General features: G+C 55.0%; 7 non-coding genes across 7 annotated transcripts; all 7 read left to right on the top strand.

Moving 5' to 3' along the window:
• Positions 1-599: 599 nt before the first annotated feature.
• Positions 600-692, top strand: LOC132361806 (small nucleolar RNA SNORD116). Its single transcript, XR_009502073.1, has one exon. It is a non-coding gene; the product is annotated as a small nucleolar RNA SNORD116 (small nucleolar RNA).
• A 2687-nt stretch (positions 693-3379) lies between these two features.
• On the top strand, positions 3380-3472 carry LOC132361004 (small nucleolar RNA SNORD116). The gene has a single exon (XR_009501321.1). It is a non-coding gene; the product is annotated as a small nucleolar RNA SNORD116 (small nucleolar RNA).
• Positions 3473-6159: 2687 nt separating this feature from the next.
• Positions 6160-6252, top strand: LOC132361085 (small nucleolar RNA SNORD116). Its single transcript, XR_009501398.1, has one exon. It is a non-coding gene; the product is annotated as a small nucleolar RNA SNORD116 (small nucleolar RNA).
• A 2667-nt stretch (positions 6253-8919) lies between these two features.
• LOC132361805 (small nucleolar RNA SNORD116) lies at positions 8920-9012 on the top strand. Its single transcript, XR_009502072.1, has one exon. It is a non-coding gene; the product is annotated as a small nucleolar RNA SNORD116 (small nucleolar RNA).
• Positions 9013-11699: 2687 nt separating this feature from the next.
• On the top strand, positions 11700-11792 carry LOC132361003 (small nucleolar RNA SNORD116). The gene has a single exon (XR_009501320.1). It is a non-coding gene; the product is annotated as a small nucleolar RNA SNORD116 (small nucleolar RNA).
• A 2687-nt stretch (positions 11793-14479) lies between these two features.
• Positions 14480-14572, top strand: LOC132361084 (small nucleolar RNA SNORD116). The gene has a single exon (XR_009501397.1). It is a non-coding gene; the product is annotated as a small nucleolar RNA SNORD116 (small nucleolar RNA).
• A 2667-nt stretch (positions 14573-17239) lies between these two features.
• LOC132361804 (small nucleolar RNA SNORD116) lies at positions 17240-17332 on the top strand. Its single transcript, XR_009502071.1, has one exon. It is a non-coding gene; the product is annotated as a small nucleolar RNA SNORD116 (small nucleolar RNA).
• The last annotated feature ends 1168 nt before the right edge of the window (positions 17333-18500 follow it).

Raw genomic sequence — 18500 nt, 5'->3', positions numbered from 1 at the left:
GTGCACAGTCACAGTCACACACGCCCACACGTGTGAATACACACATACAGCGTCTCACACACCGAGCAATGTACGTGCGTAACTTCCTTCAGTCGTGCTGTGAGACACACAATCAGTTTTCGGTAAGGGACAGTGGTACTTGGGAAGCAGGTTCTAGGCTCACGCCCAGGTTAAGTGTTCCCAAAAATCATGTTCTCTGAGGACCCTTGTGCAATTCAGAAACCTGCCTGATTTCTGTCCACTTCTCAGGTGCAGTTGCAGAGTAAGGCTGGCTGTCGGCAAAGGGAAGAAGACCTTCGCGTTGTCTGATGACTGGATATGCTAAGGAGAACTGGACAAAGTGGGGCGGGTGCACGTTGCCGAGCAAGGCTGTGGATAGCTCAGGACGGTAGGCATTCACCCATACTAAGATGTGCCATTGGATATTAGGATTTCCACAGATGGGCCCAATGGTTGCAAGAGTGGATTGATTGTTGGTCTTGCTGAGTGGCCTGAGGACTGTGGATTCCCCAGGCAGTTAGAGTACTTCCAGGTCATGGCTCCTCTGCAGAGACCCACGGCCTTCCCTTTTGTGTTCTGCAGCCTCCCAGCATGTGCTTGGATCGATGATGACACCCTTGTATGCATTCCTTGGAAAATCTGAACAAAATGAGTGAGAACGCTCTACCGTCTCCTCATCGAAAGTGAGGTCCAGCACGTTTCCTGTCTCGGGAGTATGGGACAGTTAGGAGTGAGGGCCAACGTCCCCTGCTGACAGGCATGCAAACCCCACTAAGGGCTCCAGCATTGGAGGGGCTTCTGTCTGAGGGTCGACCATGTCTGCCCATAAGCTGGGTCATCTATGAATCCCCGGTCCCTGCTAAAAGGCCGTTGAGGGAATGCAAGAGGGCAGGCTTTCCTGCTAGTCTTCAGGGTCGGAGTGTGTTCTGGTAGAGACCCAGTAAGCTTGCAGCTTGGAGAGGTGATTTTTGGACAGGATCACACTTTGTGCATGCCGCTTCCGAGGTTGATTATGGAAGCCAACATGAGCAAGCTTCCCTGGTTGGAGCCTGGAGCCTCAGGCCAGGCCTGTGGCCCTCTCTGTTGTTGTGTTTCGTGCAGTGAGGTTCTTGACTGCCCCTTGTGGCTGGAGCAGTGGGCGGGCGTGGGCTGGAGTTGGGCGATGGCGGAAAGGGGCTGATGGTTTAGGCCTCAGTGCTGCCCCTGTCAGCTCCTCTGCTGAAGTTGCCGGCACACTGTTGGTGCTAAGTGGATCTTCGTGAAGTGGGGTGTGGATCGAGTGAAGCATTTCAGCCTGGGTGGTGTCTGCTGGCCTGGAGAGAAAGGTAAGGTATCATGAGGAAAGGTCCTGTGTGATGTCGTGGGATGGGTTGTCATCATTGGGTTGCAGGCGCTGGCCTCGGCTTCCCAAGAATGTGTCTTGTTCGTGATGGGCTGGCATAAGCTGCCTATGGAGCGGATGGCTTTGGCAGTTCAAGTGGGTGAGTTGAGGTAGGTAAGCTGTGTAGAGTTGCGATCCCGTTGCCCGAGGAATGACACCCAAAGGGTGTCTTGCGGGAAGTAGAGAAGATCGACATGGTGAGGCGTCTGTGCCGGCCTCCTTGCAGGTAGTTGAGTTATGCGAACATCCCCTTTGGCCGCTTTGTTCCCTTGTTTGGCAATGTGTAAAGCGAAAGTGTTTCTCCCGTGGGGGAATGACGCGACCGGCCGGTGTAGCACACAGGCCTTTCGAACAGCCAGAGGTTTATCTGGAGCAGTCCATTGGTGGGGCAGAGATGGGGGCCCCATTGCCATGCCTGCTGTGCTGCCGTGGCCAGCCACTGTTCCCTTTCAGGCTTCCAAGTTCCCTCGCATGGCAGAGGTCTTCCTTTGAAAGTCTGTCTGTGGTCCTCGGGGACCATGCCTTTGATCACTGTGAGTTACTCGGTAGTGTCACTGTGGCAGTGGAGAATTTCCAGGATGCATGGTGTGGGATCAGCATCAACCAAGGAGACAGGCTTGCGGTCTGTCTTCCCTGGTGTTCAGTGTTCCCGTGTTCTGAAGATGTTTGTGGTTTCCAGTAGGGTCGTGTCGCCCTGTGGGCTGGAGGAGGGCATGTAGGACGAGGCTTTCAAGGGTTTGAGCGTTTCCTTAGGGGTCAGGGCCGTGAACATTCAAGATGGGAGCTGCCTGAGACGTGGCTGGGAATGTGGACTAGTTTCCGCCGTGGGGATCCGACATGGGTCATGGTGGCTGAAGCCCACCGCTTCCTGTGGTGGGCATTCCCACGGGTCAATGGAAAGTGATTAGGCCTAGTTGGCGAGAAGTGGCACGTGGGCCCACGTTCGTTAGCCCCTTGAGTGTTTTCAGACTGCATCTTGGCAGCAGACAGCTGCCGGTCGGTGTTGGCCCGACCATGGGAGTTCCCTTGCTTCCGGAAGTGCTGCGAGTGACCCCAAATACCCATCAGATATACTGGTAGCTGACAGAGTCTCGAGGTGCATGTCGATGTCACAGCCAAGGCCCGGAGGCAGGTCTCGTCGAGGCTTTGTGTTTTGGTCAGAAGGCGTGGCTGTAGGAGAGCGGGAGTCCGTGGACTATTTCAACAGCCCCTGGGGGTCAAAGTGTGTCTGCGGCCTCTTAAAGCTGACAGGATTCTTTCTCCTTTCAGTTAGGGGTCTCACCAGGGTGCTGTGTATAAACTCTTTCTTTTATTGTTGGACTCCTCTTCACAGGGCCATAGGGACACACAGAGACCAAGACGCGTATGCAGCGGCACACAGAGGAACCCACAAGCACGTCCGCATGCGCAGTCACAGTCACACACGCCCACACGCGTGAACACACACATACAGCCTCTCAGACACCGGCCAACATATGTGCGTAACTTCCTGCAGTCGTACTATCAGACATGCAGTCAATTCTCGGTAAGGGTTAGAGGTCCTTGGGAAGCAGTTTCAGAGCTCAAGGCCAGGTAACTGTTTTTATGGATCATGTCCTGTGAGGACACCGGTCCACTTATGAAGCCTCGGTGATTTCTGTCCACTTCTCAGGTGCAGCTGCTGGGAAAGGCTGGCCGTCGACACAAACAAGACCTTCGTGTGCTCTGATGACTGGAGGTGCTAAGAAGAAGTGGAAAAAGTGAGGCGGGCCCATGACCCTGAGTGTGTTCGTGGATAACTCAGGATGGTAGGTATTAAAGCACCCCAAGATGTGCCATTAGATATTAGGTTTTCCTCAGACAGGCCCAATGGTTGCAAGAGTGGATTGATTGTTCCCCTTGCTGAGTGGCCTGAGGGCTGTGGATTCTCCAGGCTTTTGGGGTAGCCCAGGCTCATGGCTCCTGAACAGAGTCCCGCGCAGACTCCGGTTGTGTTCTGCAGCGTCCCAGCATGTGCTTGGATTGATGATGACACCCTTGCATGCATTCCTTGGAAAATCTGAACCAAATGAGTGAGAACACTCTACCGTCTCGTCATCGAAACTGAGGTTCAGCACGTTTCCTCTCTCAGGGGGAGAGGACAGTTAGGAATGAGGGCCAGCGTCCCCCGCCGACATGCATGCAAACACCACCAAGGACTCCAGTATTGGAGGGGCTCCTGTCTGAGGGTCGACCATGTCTGCCCATAAGCTGGGTCATCTATGAATCCCCGGTCCCTGCTAAAAGGCCGTTGAGGGAATGCAAGAGGGCAGGCTTTCCTGCTAGTCTTCAGGGTCGGAGTGTGTTCTGGTATAGACCCAGTAAGCTTGCAGCTTGGAGAGGTGATTTTTGGACAGGATCACACTTTGTGCATGCCGCTTCCGAGGTTGATTATGGAAGCCAACATGAGCAAGCTTCCCTGGTTGGAGCCTGGAGCCTCAGGCCAGGCCTGTGGCCCTCTCTGTTGTTGTGTTTCATGCAGTGAGGTTCTTGACTGCCCCGCGTGGCTGGAGCAGTGGGCGGGCGTGGGCTGGAGGTGGGCGATGGCGGAAGGGGGCTGATGGTTTAGGCCTCAGTGCTGCCCCTGTCAGCTCCTCTGCTGAACTTGCCGGCACACTGTTGGCGCTAAGTGGATCTTCGTGGAGTGGGGTGTGGATCGAGTGAAGCATTTCAGCCTGGGTGGTGGCTGCTGGCCTGGAGAGAAAGGTAAGGTATCATGAGGAAAGGTCCTGTGTGATGTCGTGGGATGGGTTGTCATCATTGGGTTGCAGGCGCTGGCCTCGGCTTCCCAAGAATGTGTCTTGTTCGTGATGGGCTGGCATAAGCTGCCTATGGAGCGGATGGCTTTGGCAGTTCAAGTGAGTGAGTTGAGGAAGGTAAGCTGTGTAGAGTTGCGATCCCGTTGCCCGAGGAATGACACCCAAAGGGTGTCTTGCGGGAAGTAGAGAAGATCGACATGGTGAGGCGTCTGTGCCGGCCTCCTTGCAGGTAGTTGAGTTATGCGAACATCCCCTTTGGCCGCTTTGTTCCCTTGTTTGGCAATGTGTAAAGCGAAACTGTTTCTCCCGTGGGGGAATGACGCGACCGGCCGGTGTAGCACGCAGGCCTTTCGAACAGCCAGAGGTTTATCTGGAGCAGTCCATTGGTGGGGCAGAGATGGGGGCCCCATTGCCATGCCTGCTGTGCTGCCGTGGCCAGCCACTGTTCCCTTTCAGGCTTCCAAGTTCCCTCGCATGGCAGAGGTCTTCCTTTGAAAGTCTGTCTGTGGTCCTCGGGGACCATGCCTTTGATCACTGTGAGTTACTCAGTAGTGTCACTGTGGCAGTGGAGAATTTCCAGGATGCATGGTGTGGGATCAGCATCAACCAAGGAGACAGGCTTGCGGTCTGTCTTCCCTGGTGTTCAGTGTTCCCGTGTTCTGAAGATGTTTGTGGTTTCCAGTAGGGTCGTGTCGCCCTGTGGGCTGGAGGAGGGCATGTAGGACGAGGCTTTCAAGGGTTTGAGCGTTTCCTTAGGGGTCAGGGCCGTGAACATTCAAGATGGGAGCTGCCTGAGACGTGGCTGGGAATGTGGACTAGTTTCCGCCGTGGGGATCCGACATGGGTCATGGTGGCTGAAGCCCACCACTTCCTGTGGTGGGCATTCCCACGGGTCAATGGAAAGTGATTAGGCCTAGTTGGCGAGAAGTGGCACGTGGGCCCACGTTCGTTAGCCCCTTGAGTGTTTTCAGACTGCATCTTGGCAGCAGACAGCTGCCGGTCGGTGTCGGCCCGACCATGGGAGTTCCCTTGCTTCCGGAAGTGCTGCGAGTGACCCCAAATGCCCATCAGATATACTGGTAGCTGACAGAGTCTCGAGGTGCATGTCGATGTCACAGCCAAGGCCCGGAGGCAGGTCTCGTCGAGGCTTTGTGTTTTGGTCAGAAGGCGTGGCTGTAGGAGAGCGGGAGTCCGTGGACTATTTCAACAGCCCCTGGGGGTCAAAGTGTGTCTGCGGCCTCTTAAAGCTGACAGGATTCTTTCTCCTTTCAGTTAGGGGTCTCACCAGGGTGCTGTGTATAAACTCTTTCTTTTATTGTTGGACTCCTCTTCACAGGGCCATAGGGACACACAGAGACCAAGACGCGTATGCAGCGGCACACAGAGGAACCCACAAGCACGTCCGCATGCGCAGTCACAGTCACACACGCCCACACGCGTGAACACACACATACAGCCTCTCAGACACCGGCCAACATATGTGCGTAACTTCCTGCAGTCGTACTATCAGACATGCAGTCAATTCTCGGTAAGGGTTAGAGGTCCTTGGGAAGCAGTTTCAGAGCTCAAGGCCAGGTAAATGTTTTTATGGATCATGTCCTGTGAGGACACCGGTCCACTTATGAAGCCTCGGTGATTTCTGTCCACTTCTCAGGTGCAGTTGCTGGGAAAGGCTGGCCGTCGACACAAACAAGACCTTCGTGTGCTCTGATGACTGGAGGTGCTAAGAAGAAGTGGAAAAAGTGAGGCGGGCCCATGTCCCTGAGTGTGTTCGTGGATAACTCAGGATGGTAGGTATTAAAGCACCCCAAGATGTGCCATTAGATATTAGGTTTTCCTCAGACAGGCCCAATGGTTGCAGGAGTGGATTGATTGTTCCCCTTGCTGAGTGGCCTGAGGGCTGTGGATTCTCCAGGCTTTTGGGGTAGCCCAGGCTCATGGCTCCTGTACAGAGTCCCGCGCAGACTCCGGTTGTGTTCTGCAGCGTCCCAGCATGTGCTTGGATTGATGATGACACCCTTGCATGCATTCCTTGGAAAATCTGGACCAAATGAGTGAGAACACTCTACCGTCTCGTCATCGAAACTGAGGTTCAGCACGTTTCCTCTCTCAGGGGGAGAGGACAGTTAGGAATGAGGGCCAGCGTCCCCCGCCGACATGCATGCAAACACCACCAAGGACTCCAGTATTGGAGGGGCTCCTTTCTGAGGGTTGACTGTGTCTGCACATAAGCTGTGTTATCTGTGAAACCCGGGTCCCTGCTGAATGGCTGTTGAGGGAATGCGAGGGGGCAGGTTCTCCTGCTGGTCTTAAGAGTCAGAGTGTGTGCTGGTCTAGGCCCAGTTAGCTTGCAGTTGGGAGGTGAGTTTTGGCCAGGATCACGCTTCGTGCATGCCATTTTGGGGGTTGATTCTGGAAGCCAAAATGAGCAAGCGTCCCTGGTTGGTGCCTGGAACCTCAGGCCAGGCCTGTGGCCCTCCCTGTTCTTGCGTTTTTCACGGTGAGCTTCTTGAGTGCCTAGTGAGGCTGGAGCAATGGGCGGGGGTGAGCTCGGTTGGGCATCAGCGGAAAGGGGCTGATGGATTAGGCCTCGCTGCTGCCCTTGTTTGCTTCTCTACTTTAACTCCCGGCACAGTGTTGATGCCAAGTGGGTCATCGTGGAGTGGGGAGAGGAATGAGTGCTGAATTTAAACCTGCGTGGATCACTGATGGCCCGTACAGGAAGGGAAGGGAAGATGAGGACATGTCCTTTGTGATGTCGTGGAATAGGCTATCATAACTGGGTTGCAGGTGCTGGCCTCAGCTTCCCAAGGATGTGTCATGTTCGTGATGGGCTGGCATCAGCTGCCTATGGAGGGGATGGCTTTGGCAGTTCAAGTGGATGAGGTGAGGTAGGTAACCTGTGTAGAGTTGGAATCCCATTGCCAGAGGAAAGACACCCAAAGGGTGTCTTGCGAGACGTAAAGAAGATTGACATGGTGACGCGTCTCTGCTGGCCTCCTTGGAGGATGTTTAGTTATGCGAACATCCCCTTGGGCTGCTTTGTTCCCTTGTTTGGGAATGTGCAAAGCGAAAGTGCTTCTCCCGGGGGGGCATGACTCGGCTTGCGAACAGCCAGAGGTTTACCTGGAGCAGTCCGTTGGGGGGACAGAGGTGGGGGCACTGTTGCGACGCCAGGCGCACTGTCGTGGACAGCCACTGTGCCCTTTCAAGTTTCCAGGTCCCCTCGTGTGGCAAAGGTTTTCCGTTGAAAGTCTGTCTGTGGTCCTCGGGGACAGTGCCTTTGATCACTGTGAGTGCCTCGGTAGTGTCGCCGTGGCAGTGGAGAATTGCCAGGATGCATGGGGTGGGGTGGGCATCATCAAAGCAGACAGGCTTGCGGTGTGTCTTCCCTGCTGTTCAGTGTCTCCGTGTTCACATGATGTCTGTGGCTTCAAGTAGAGTCGAGTCGCCCTGCAGGCAGGAGGAGGGCACTTAGGACGAGGCTGTGTAGCGTTTGAGCGTTTCCTCAGTGGTCAGGGCCGCAAAGCCTACCAGTTGGAAGCTTGCCTATACGTGGCCGGGAAGGTGGCCTAATTTCCGCTGTGGGGTTCCAACCTGTGTCATGGTTGCTGAAGCCCAACACTTCCCATTGAGGGCATTCCCACGGGGTCATGGGAAGTGATTTGGTCTAGTTGGCGACACGAGGCACTTGGGCCAAAGTCCGTTAACCCCTTGAGAAGTGCCAGGCTGCATCTTGCCTGTCGGCAACTGCAGGTCGGTGTCAGCCTGCCCATGGGAGGTTACCTTGCTTCCGGGAGCACTGGGAGTGACCCCAAGGGCACATCAGATGTGGTGGTAGGTGGCAGGATCTCCAGGTCCACATAGGCGTGACACCCACGGCCGGGAGGGAGGTCTCGTCCAGTCTTTGTGCTTTGGTCAGAAGGCGTGGCTGTGGGAGAGCGGGAGTCTGTGGCCTATTTTGACAGCCTGGGGTTCAAAGTTCGCATGCGGCCTCATGAAGCTGACAGGGGTCTTTCTCCTTTCACTTGGGGGTCCAACCAGGGTGCTGCGTATAAACTATGACGTTTACTGTTAGAAGCGTCTGCAGAGGGCCACAGGGACACCCAGAGACCAAGACGCATATTTAGCGGCACCCACAGGTATCCACAAACGCATCCTCGTGCACAGTCACAGTCACACACGCCCACACGTGTGAATACACACATACAGCGTCTCACACACCGAGCAATGTACGTGCGTAACTTCCTTCAGTCGTGCTGTGAGACACACAATCAGTTTTCGGTAAGGGACAGTGGTACTTGGGAAGCAGGTTCTAGGCTCACGCCCAGGTTAAGTGTTCCCAAAAATCATGTTCTCTGAGGACCCTTGTGCAATTCAGAAACCTGCCTGATTTCTGTCCACTTCTCAGGTGCAGTTGCAGAGTAAGGCTGGCTGTCGGCAAAGGGAAGAAGACCTTCCCGTTGTCTGATGACTGGATATGCTAAGGAGAACTGGACAAAGTGGGGCGGGTGCACGTTGCCGAGCAAGGCTGTGGATAGCTCAGGACGGTAGGCATTCACCCATACTAAGATGTGCCATTGGATATTAGGATTTCCACAGATGGGCCCAATGGTTGCAAGAGTGGATTGATTGTTGGTCTTGCTGAGTGGCCTGAGGACTGTGGATTCCCCAGGCAGTTGGAGTACTTCCAGGTCATGGCTCCTCTGCAGAGACCCACGGCCTTCCCTTTTGTGTTCTGCAGCCTCCCAGCATGTGCTTGGATCGATGATGACACCCTTGTATGCATTCCTTGGAAAATCTGAACAAAATGAGTGAGAACGCTCTACCGTCTCCTCATCGAAAGTGAGGTCCAGCACGTTTCCTGTCTCGGGAGTATGGGACAGTTAGGAGTGAGGGCCAACGTCCCCTGCTGACAGGCATGCAAACCCCACTAAGGGCTCCAGCATTGGAGGGGCTTCTGTCTGAGGGTCGACCATGTCTGCCCATAAGCTGGGTCATCTATGAATCCCCGGTCCCTGCTAAAAGGCCGTTGAGGGAATGCAAGAGGGCAGGCTTTCCTGCTAGTCTTCAGGGTCAGAGTGTGTTCTGGTAGAGACCCAGTAAGCTTGCAGCTTGGAGAGGTGATTTTTGGACAGGATCACACTTTGTGCATGCCGCTTCCGAGGTTGATTATGGAAGCCAACATGAGCAAGCTTCCCTGGTTGGAGCCTGGAGCCTCAGGCCAGGCCTGTGGCCCTCTCTGTTGTTGTGTTTCATGCAGTGAGGTTCTTGACTGCCCCGCGTGGCTGGAGCAGTGGGCGGGCGTGGGCTGGAGTTGGGCGATGGCGGAAGGGGGCTGATGGTTTAGGCCTCAGTGCTGCCCCTGTCAGCTCCTCTGCTGAAGTTGCCGGCACACTGTTGGCGCTAAGTGGATCTTCGTGGAGTGGGGTGTGGATCGAGTGAAGCATTTCAGCCTGGGTGGTGTCTGCTGGCCTGGAGAGAAAGGTAAGGTATCATGAGGAAAGGTCCTGTGTGATGTCGTGGGATGGGTTGTCATCATTGGGTTGCAGGCGCTGGCCTCGGCTTCCCAAGAATGTGTCTTGTTCGTGATGGGCTGGCATAAGCTGCCTATGGAGCGGATGGCTTTGGCAGTTCAAGTGGGTGAGTTGAGGTAGGTAAGCTGTGTAGAGTTGCGATCCCGTTGCCCGAGGAATGACACCCAAAGGGTGTCTTGCGGGAAGTAGAGAAGATCGACATGGTGAGGCGTCTGTGCCGGCCTCCTTGCAGGTAGTTGAGTTATGCGAACATCCCCTTTGGCCGCTTTGTTCCCTTGTTTGGCAATGTGTAAAGCGAAAGTGTTTCTCCCGTGGGGGAATGACGCGACCGGCCGGTGTAGCACACAGGCCTTTCGAACAGCCAGAGGTTTATCTGGAGCAGTCCATTGGTGGGGCAGAGATGGGGGCCCCATTGCCATGCCTGCTGTGCTGCCGTGGCCAGCCACTGTTCCCTTTCAGGCTTCCAAGTTCCCTCGCATGGCAGAGGTCTTCCTTTGAAAGTCTGTCTGTGGTCCTCGGGGACCATGCCTTTGATCACTGTGAGTTACTCGGTAGTGTCACTGTGGCAGTGGAGAATTTCCAGGATGCATGGTGTGGGATCAGCATCAACCAAGGAGACAGGCTTGCGGTCTGTCTTCCCTGGTGTTCAGTGTTCCCGTGTTCTGAAGATGTTTGTGGTTTCCAGTAGGGTCGTGTCGCCCTGTGGGCTGGAGGAGGGCATGTAGGACGAGGCTTTCAAGGGTTTGAGCGTTTCCTTAGGGGTCAGGGCCGTGAACATTCAAGATGGGAGCTGCCTGAGACGTGGCTGGGAATGTGGACTAGTTTCCGCCGTGGGGATCCGACATGGGTCATGGTGGCTGAAGCCCACCACTTCCTGTGGTGGGCATTCCCACGGGTCAATGGAAAGTGATTAGGCCTAGTTGGCGAGAAGTGGCACGTGGGCCCACGTTCGTTAGCCCCTTGAGTGTTTTCAGACTGCATCTTGGCAGCAGACAGCTGCCGGTCGGTGTCGGCCCGACCATGGGAGTTCCCTTGCTTCCGGAAGTGCTGCGAGTGACCCCAAATGCCCATCAGATATACTGGTAGCTGACAGAGTCTCGAGGTGCATGTCGATGTCACAGCCAAGGCCCGGAGGCAGGTCTCGTCGAGGCTTTGTGTTTTGGTCAGAAGGCGTGGCTGTAGGAGAGCGGGAGTCCGTGGACTATTTCAACAGCCCCTGGGGGTCAAAGTGTGTCTGCGGCCTCTTAAAGCTGACAGGATTCTTTCTCCTTTCAGTTAGGGGTCTCACCAGGGTGCTGTGTATAAACTCTTTCTTTTATTGTTGGACTCCTCTTCACAGGGCCATAGGGACACACAGAGACCAAGACGCGTATGCAGCGGCACACAGAGGAACCCACAAGCACGTCCGCATGCGCAGTCACAGTCACACACGCCCACACGCGTGAACACACACATACAGCCTCTCAGACACCGGCCAACATATGTGCGTAACTTCCTGCAGTCGTACTATCAGACATGCAGTCAATTCTCGGTAAGGGTTAGAGGTCCTTGGGAAGCAGTTTCAGAGCTCAAGGCCAGGTAAATGTTTTTATGGATCATGTCCTGTGAGGACACCGGTCCACTTATGAAGCCTCGGTGATTTCTGTCCACTTCTCAGGTGCAGTTGCTGGGAAAGGCTGGCCGTCGAAACAAACAAGACCTTCGTGTGCTCTGATGACTGGAGGTGCTAAGAAGAAGTGGAAAAAGTGAGGCGGGCCCATGTCCCTGAGTGTGTTCTTGGATAACTCAGGATGGTAGGTATTAAAGCACCCCAAGATGTGCCATTAGATATTAGGTTTTCCTCAGACAGGCCCAATGGTTGCAAGAGTGGATTGATTGTTCCCCTTGCTGAGTGGCCTGAGGGCTGTGGATTCTCCAGGCTTTTGGGGTAGCCCAGGCTCATGGCTCCTGAACAGAGTCCCGCGCAGACTCCGGTTGTGTTCTGCAGCGTCCCAGCATGTGCTTGGATTGATGATGACACCCTTGCATGCATTCCTTGGAAAATCTGAACCAAATGAGTGAGAACACTCTACCGTCTCGTCATCGAAACTGAGGTTCAGCACGTTTCCTCTCTCAGGGTTAGAGGACAGTTAGGAATGAGGGCCAGCGTCCCCCGCCGACATGCATGCAAACACCACCAAGGACTCCAGTTTTGGAGGGGCTCCTGTCTGAGGGTCGACCATGTCTGCCCATAAGCTGGGTCATCTATGAATCCCCGGTCCCTGCTAAAAGGCCGTTGAGGGAATGCAAGAGGGCAGGCTTTCCTGCTAGTCTTCAGGGTCGGAGTGTGTTCTGGTATAGACCCAGTAAGCTTGCAGCTTGGAGAGGTGATTTTTGGACAGGATCACACTTTGTGCATGCCGCTTCCGAGGTTGATTATGGAAGCCAACATGAGCAAGCTTCCCTGGTTGGAGCCTGGAGCCTCAGGCCAGGCCTGTGGCCCTCTCTGTTGTTGTGTTTCGTGCAGTGAGGTTCTTGACTGCCCCGCGTGGCTGGAGCAGTGGGCGGGCGTGGGCTGGAGTTGGGCGATGGCGGAAGGGGGCTGATGGTTTAGGCCTCAGTGCTGCCCCTGTCAGCTCCTCTGCTGAACTTGCCGGCACACTGTTGGCGCTAAGTGGATCTTCGTGGAGTGGGGTGTGGATCGAGTGAAGCATTTCAGCCTGGGTGGTGGCTGCTGGCCTGGAGAGAAAGGTAAGGTATCATGAGGAAAGGTCCTGTGTGATGTCGTGGGATGGGTTGTCATCATTGGGTTGCAGGCGCTGGCCTCGGCTTCCCAAGAATGTGTCTTGTTCGTGATGGGCTGGCATAAGCTGCCTATGGAGCGGATGGCTTTGGCAGTTCAAGTGGGTGAGTTGAGGTAGGTAAGCTGTGTAGAGTTGCGATCCCGTTGCCCGAGGAATGACACCCAAAGGGTGTCTTGCGGGAAGTAGAGAAGATCGACATGGTGAGGCGTCTGTGCCGGCCTCCTTGCAGGTAGTTGAGTTATGCGAACATCCCCTTTGGCCGCTTTGTTCCCTTGTTTGGCAATGTGTAAAGCGAAAGTGTTTCTCCCGTGGGGGAATGACGCGACCGGCCGGTGTAGCACACAGGCCTTTCGAACAGCCAGAGGTTTATCTGGAGCAGTCCATTGGTGGGGCAGAGATGGGGGCCCCATTGCCATGCCTGCTGTGCTGCCGTGGCCAGCCACTGTTCCCTTTCAGGCTTCCAAGTTCCCTCGCATGGCAGAGGTCTTCCTTTGAAAGTCTGTCTGTGGTCCTCGGGGACCATGCCTTTGATCACTGTGAGTTACTCGGTAGTGTCACTGTGGCAGTGGAGAATTTCCAGGATGCATGGTGTGGGATCAGCATCAACCAAGGAGACAGGCTTGCGGTCTGTCTTCCCTGGTGTTCAGTGTTCCCGTGTTCTGAAGATGTTTGTGGTTTCCAGTAGGGTCGTGTCGCCCTGTGGGCTGGAGGAGGGCATGTAGGACGAGGCTTTCAAGGGTTTGAGCGTTTCCTTAGGGGTCAGGGCCGTGAACATTCAAGATGGGAGCTGCCTGAGACGTGGCTGGGAATGTGGACTAGTTTCCGCCGTGGGGATCCGACATGGGTCATGGTGGCTGAAGCCCACCACTTCCTGTGGTGGGCATTCCCACGGGTCAATGGAAAGTGATTAGGCCTAGTTGGCGAGAAGTGGCACGTGGGCCCACGTTCGTTAGCCCCTTGAGTGTTTTCAGACTGCATCTTGGCAGCAGACAGCTGCCGGTCGGTGTCGGCCCGACCATGGGAGTTCCCTTGCTTCCGGAAGTGCTGCGAGTGACCCCAAATGCCCATCAGATATACTGGTAGCTGACAGAGTCTCGAGGTGCATGTCGATGTCACAGCCAAGGCCCGGAGGCAGGTCTCGTCGAGGCTTTGTGTTTTGGTCAGAAGGCGTGGCTGTAGGAGAGCGGGAGTCCGTGGACTATTTCAACAGCCCCTGGGGGTCAAAGTGTGTCTGCGGCCTCTTAAAGCTGACAGGATTCTTTCTCCTTTCAGTTAGGGGTCTCACCAGGGTGCTGTGTATAAACTCTTTCTTTTATTGTTGGACTCCTCTTCACAGGGCCATAGGGACACACAGAGACCAAGACGCGTATGCAGCGGCACACAGAGGAACCCACAAGCACGTCCGCATGCGCAGTCACAGTCACACACGCCCACACGCGTGAACACACACATACAGCCTCTCAGACACCGGCCAACATATGTGCGTAACTTCCTGCAGTCGTACTATCAGACATGCAGTCAATTCTCGGTAAGGGTTAGAGGTCCTTGGGAAGCAGTTTCAGAGCTCAAGGCCAGGTAAATGTTTTTATGGATCATGTCCTGTGAGGACACCGGTCCACTTATGAAGCCTCGGTGATTTCTGTCCACTTCTCAGGTGCAGTTGCTGGGAAAGGCTGGCCGTCGACACAAACAAGACCTTCGTGTGCTCTGATGACTGGAGGTGCTAAGAAGAAGTGGAAAAAGTGAGGCGGGCCCATGTCCCTGAGTGTGTTCGTGGATAACTCAGGATGGTAGGTATTAAAGCACCCCAAGATGTGCCATTAGATATTAGGTTTTCCTCAGACAGGCCCAATGGTTGCAAGAGTGGATTGATTGTTCCCCTTGCTGAGTGGCCTGAGGGCTGTGGATTCTCCAGGCTTTTGGGGTAGCCCAGGCTCATGGCTCCTGTACAGAGTCCCGCGCAGACTCCGGTTGTGTTCTGCAGCGTCCCAGCATGTGCTTGGATTGATGATGACACCCTTGCATGCATTCCTTGGAAAATCTGGACCAAATGAGTGAGAACACTCTACCGTCTCGTCATCGAAACTGAGGTTCAGCACGTTTCCTCTCTCAGGGGGAGAGGACAGTTAGGAATGAGGGCCAGCGTCCCCCGCCGACATGCATGCAAACACCACCAAGGACTCCAGTATTGGAGGGGCTCCTTTCTGAGGGTTGACTGTGTCTGCACATAAGCTGTGTTATCTGTGAAACCCGGGTCCCTGCTGAATGGCTGTTGAGGGAATGCGAGGGGGCAGGTTCTCCTGCTGGTCTTAAGAGTCAGAGTGTGTGCTGGTCTAGGCCCAGTTAGCTTGCAGTTGGGAGGTGAGTTTTGGCCAGGATCACGCTTCGTGCATGCCATTTTGGGGGTTGATTCTGGAAGCCAAAATGAGCAAGCGTCCCTGGTTGGTGCCTGGAACCTCAGGCCAGGCCTGTGGCCCTCCCTGTTCTTGCGTTTTTCACGGTGAGCTTCTTGAGTGCCTAGTGAGGCTGGAGCAATGGGCGGGGGTGAGCTCGGTTGGGCATCGGCGGAAAGGGGCTGATGGATTAGGCCTCGCTGCTGCCCTTGTTTGCTTCTCTACTTTAACTCCCGGCACAGTGTTGATGCCAAGTGGGTCATAGTGGAGTGGGGAGAGGAATGAGTGCTGAATTTAAACCTGCGTGGATCACTGATGGCCCGTACAGGAAGGGAAGGGAAGATGAGGACATGTCCTTTGTGATGTCGTGGAATAGGCTATCATAACTGGGTTGCAGGTGCTGGCCTCAGCTTCCCAAGGATGTGTCATGTTCGTGATGGGCTGGCATCAGCTGCCTATGGAGGGGATGGCTTTGGCAGTTCAAGTGGATGAGGTGAGGTAGGTAACCTGTGTAGAGTTGGAATCCCATTGCCAGAGGAAAGACACCCAAAGGGTGTCTTGCGAGACGTAAAGAAGATTGACATGGTGACGCGTCTCTGCTGGCCTCCTTGGAGGATGTTTAGTTATGCGAACATCCCCTTTGGCTGCTTTGTTCCCTTGTTTGGGAATGTGCAAAGCGAAAGTGCTTCTCCCGGGGGGGCATGACTCGGCTTGCGAACAGCCAGAGGTTTACCTGGAGCAGTCCGTTGGGGGGACAGAGGTGGGGGCACTGTTGCGACGCCAGGCGCACTGTCGTGGACAGCCACTGTGCCCTTTCAAGTTTCCAGGTCCCCTCGTGTGGCAAAGGTTTTCCGTTGAAAGTCTGTCTGTGGTCCTCGGGGACAGTGCCTTTGATCACTGTGAGTGCCTCGGTAGTGTCGCCGTGGCAGTGGAGAATTGCCAGGATGCATGGGGTGGGGTGGGCATCATCAAAGCAGACAGGCTTGCGGTGTGTCTTCCCTGCTGTTCAGTGTCTCCGTGTTCACATGATGTCTGTGGCTTCAAGTAGAGTCGAGTCGCCCTGCAGGCAGGAGGAGGGCACTTAGGACGAGGCTGTGTAGCGTTTGAGCGTTTCCTCAGTGGTCAGGGCCGCAAAGCCTACCAGTTGGAAGCTTGCCTATACATGGCCGGGAAGGTGGCCTAATTTCCGCTGTGGGGTTCCAACCTGTGTCATGGTTGCTGAAGCCCAACACTTCCCATTGAGGGCATTCCCACGGGGTCATGGGAAGTGATTTGGTCTAGTTGGCGACACGAGGCACTTGGGCCAAAGTCCGTTAACCCCTTGAGAAGTGCCAGGCTGCATCTTGCCTGTCGGCAACTGCAGGTCGGTGTCAGCCTGCCCATGGGAGGTTACCTTGCTTCCGGGAGCACTGGGAGTGACCCCAAGGGCACATCAGATGTGGTGGTAGGTGGCAGGATCTCCAGGTCCACATAGGTGTGACACCCACGGCCGGGAGGGAGGTCTCGTCCAGTCTTTGTGCTTTGGTCAGAAGGCGTGGCTGTGGGAGAGCGGGAGTCTGTGGCCTATTTTGACAGCCTGGGGTTCAAAGTTCGCATGCGGCCTCATGAAGCTGACAGGGGTCTTTCTCCTTTCAGTTGGGGGTCCAACCAGGGTGCTGTGTATAAACTATGACGTTTACTGTTAGAAGCGTCTGCAGAGGGCCACAGGGACACCCAGAGACCAAGACGCGTATTTAGCGGCACCCACAGGTATCCACAAACGCATCCTCGTGCACAGTCACAGTCACACACGCCCACACGTGTGAATACACACATACAGCGTCTCACACACCGAGCAATGTACGTGCGTAACTTCCTTCAGTCGTGCTGTGAGACACACAATCAGTTTTCGGTAAGGGACAGTGGTACTTGGGAAGCAGGTTCTAGGCTCACGCCCAGGTTAAGTGTTCCCAAAAATCATGTTCTCTGAGGACCCTTGTGCAATTCAGAAACCTGCCTGATTTCTGTCCACTTCTCAGGTGCAGTTGCAGAGTAAGGCTGGCTGTCGGCAAAGGGAAGAAGACCTTCGCGTTGTCTGATGACTGGATATGCTAAGGAGAACTGGACAAAGTGGGGCGGGTGCACGTTGCCGAGCAAGGCTGTGGATAGCTCAGGACGGTAGGCATTCACCCATACTAAGATGTGCCATTGGATATTAGGATTTCCACAGATGGGCCCAATGGTTGCAAGAGTGGATTGATTGTTGGTCTTGCTGAGTGGCCTGAGGACTGTGGATTCCCCAGGCAGTTGGAGTACTTCCAGGTCATGGCTCCTCTGCAGAGACCCACGGCCTTCCCTTTTGTGTTCTGCAGCCTCCCAGCATGTGCTTGGATCGATGATGACACCCTTGTATGCATTCCTTGGAAAATCTGAACAAAATGAGTGAGAACGCTCTACCGTCTCCTCATCGAAAGTGAGGTCCAGCACGTTTCCTGTCTCGGGAGTATGGGACAGTTAGGAGTGAGGGCCAACGTCCCCTGCTGACAGGCATGCAAACCCCACTAAGGGCTCCAGCATTGGAGGGGCTTCTGTCTGAGGGTCGACCATGTCTGCCCATAAGCTGGGTCATCTATGAATCCCCGGTCCCTGCTAAAAGGCCGTTGAGGGAATGCAAGAGGGCAGGCTTTCCTGCTAGTCTTCAGGGTCAGAGTGTGTTCTGGTAGAGACCCAGTAAGCTTGCAGCTTGGAGAGGTGATTTTTGGACAGGATCACACTTTGTGCATGCCGCTTCCGAGGTTGATTATGGAAGCCAACATGAGCAAGCTTCCCTGGTTGGAGCCTGGAGCCTCAGGCCAGGCCTGTGGCCCTCTCTGTTGTTGTGTTTCATGCAGTGAGGTTCTTGACTGCCCCGCGTGGCTGGAGCAGTGGGCGGGCGTGGGCTGGAGTTGGGCGATGGCGGAAGGGGGCTGATGGTTTAGGCCTCAGTGCTGCCCCTGTCAGCTCCTCTGCTGAAGTTGCCGGCACACTGTTGGCGCTAAGTGGATCTTCGTGGAGTGGGGTGTGGATCGAGTGAAGCATTTCAGCCTGGGTGGTGTCTGCTGGCCTGGAGAGAAAGGTAAGGTATCATGAGGAAAGGTCCTGTGTGATGTCGTGGGATGGGTTGTCATCATTGGGTTGCAGGCGCTGGCCTCGGCTTCCCAAGAATGTGTCTTGTTCGTGATGGGCTGGCATAAGCTGCCTATGGAGCGGATGGCTTTGGCAGTTCAAGTGGGTGAGTTGAGGTAGGTAAGCTGTGTAGAGTTGCGATCCCGTTGCCCGAGGAATGACACCCAAAGGGTGTCTTGCGGGAAGTAGAGAAGATCGACATGGTGAGGCGTCTGTGCCGGCCTCCTTGCAGGTAGTTGAGTTATGCGAACATCCCCTTTGGCCGCTTTGTTCCCTTGTTTGGCAATGTGTAAAGCGAAAGTGTTTCTCCCGTGGGGGAATGACGCGACCGGCCGGTGTAGCACACAGGCCTTTCGAACAGCCAGAGGTTTATCTGGAGCAGTCCATTGGTGGGGCAGAGATGGGGGCCCCATTGCCATGCCTGCTGTGCTGCCGTGGCCAGCCACTGTTCCCTTTCAGGCTTCCAAGTTCCCTCGCATGGCAGA

This window comes from Balaenoptera ricei, chromosome 2 (assembly GCF_028023285.1).
Source record: "Balaenoptera ricei isolate mBalRic1 chromosome 2, mBalRic1.hap2, whole genome shotgun sequence".
Lineage (NCBI taxonomy): Eukaryota > Metazoa > Chordata > Mammalia > Artiodactyla > Balaenopteridae > Balaenoptera > Balaenoptera ricei.
Note: the sequence above shows the minus strand (reverse complement) of the source record. Positions and strands in the feature narration are given on the sequence as shown.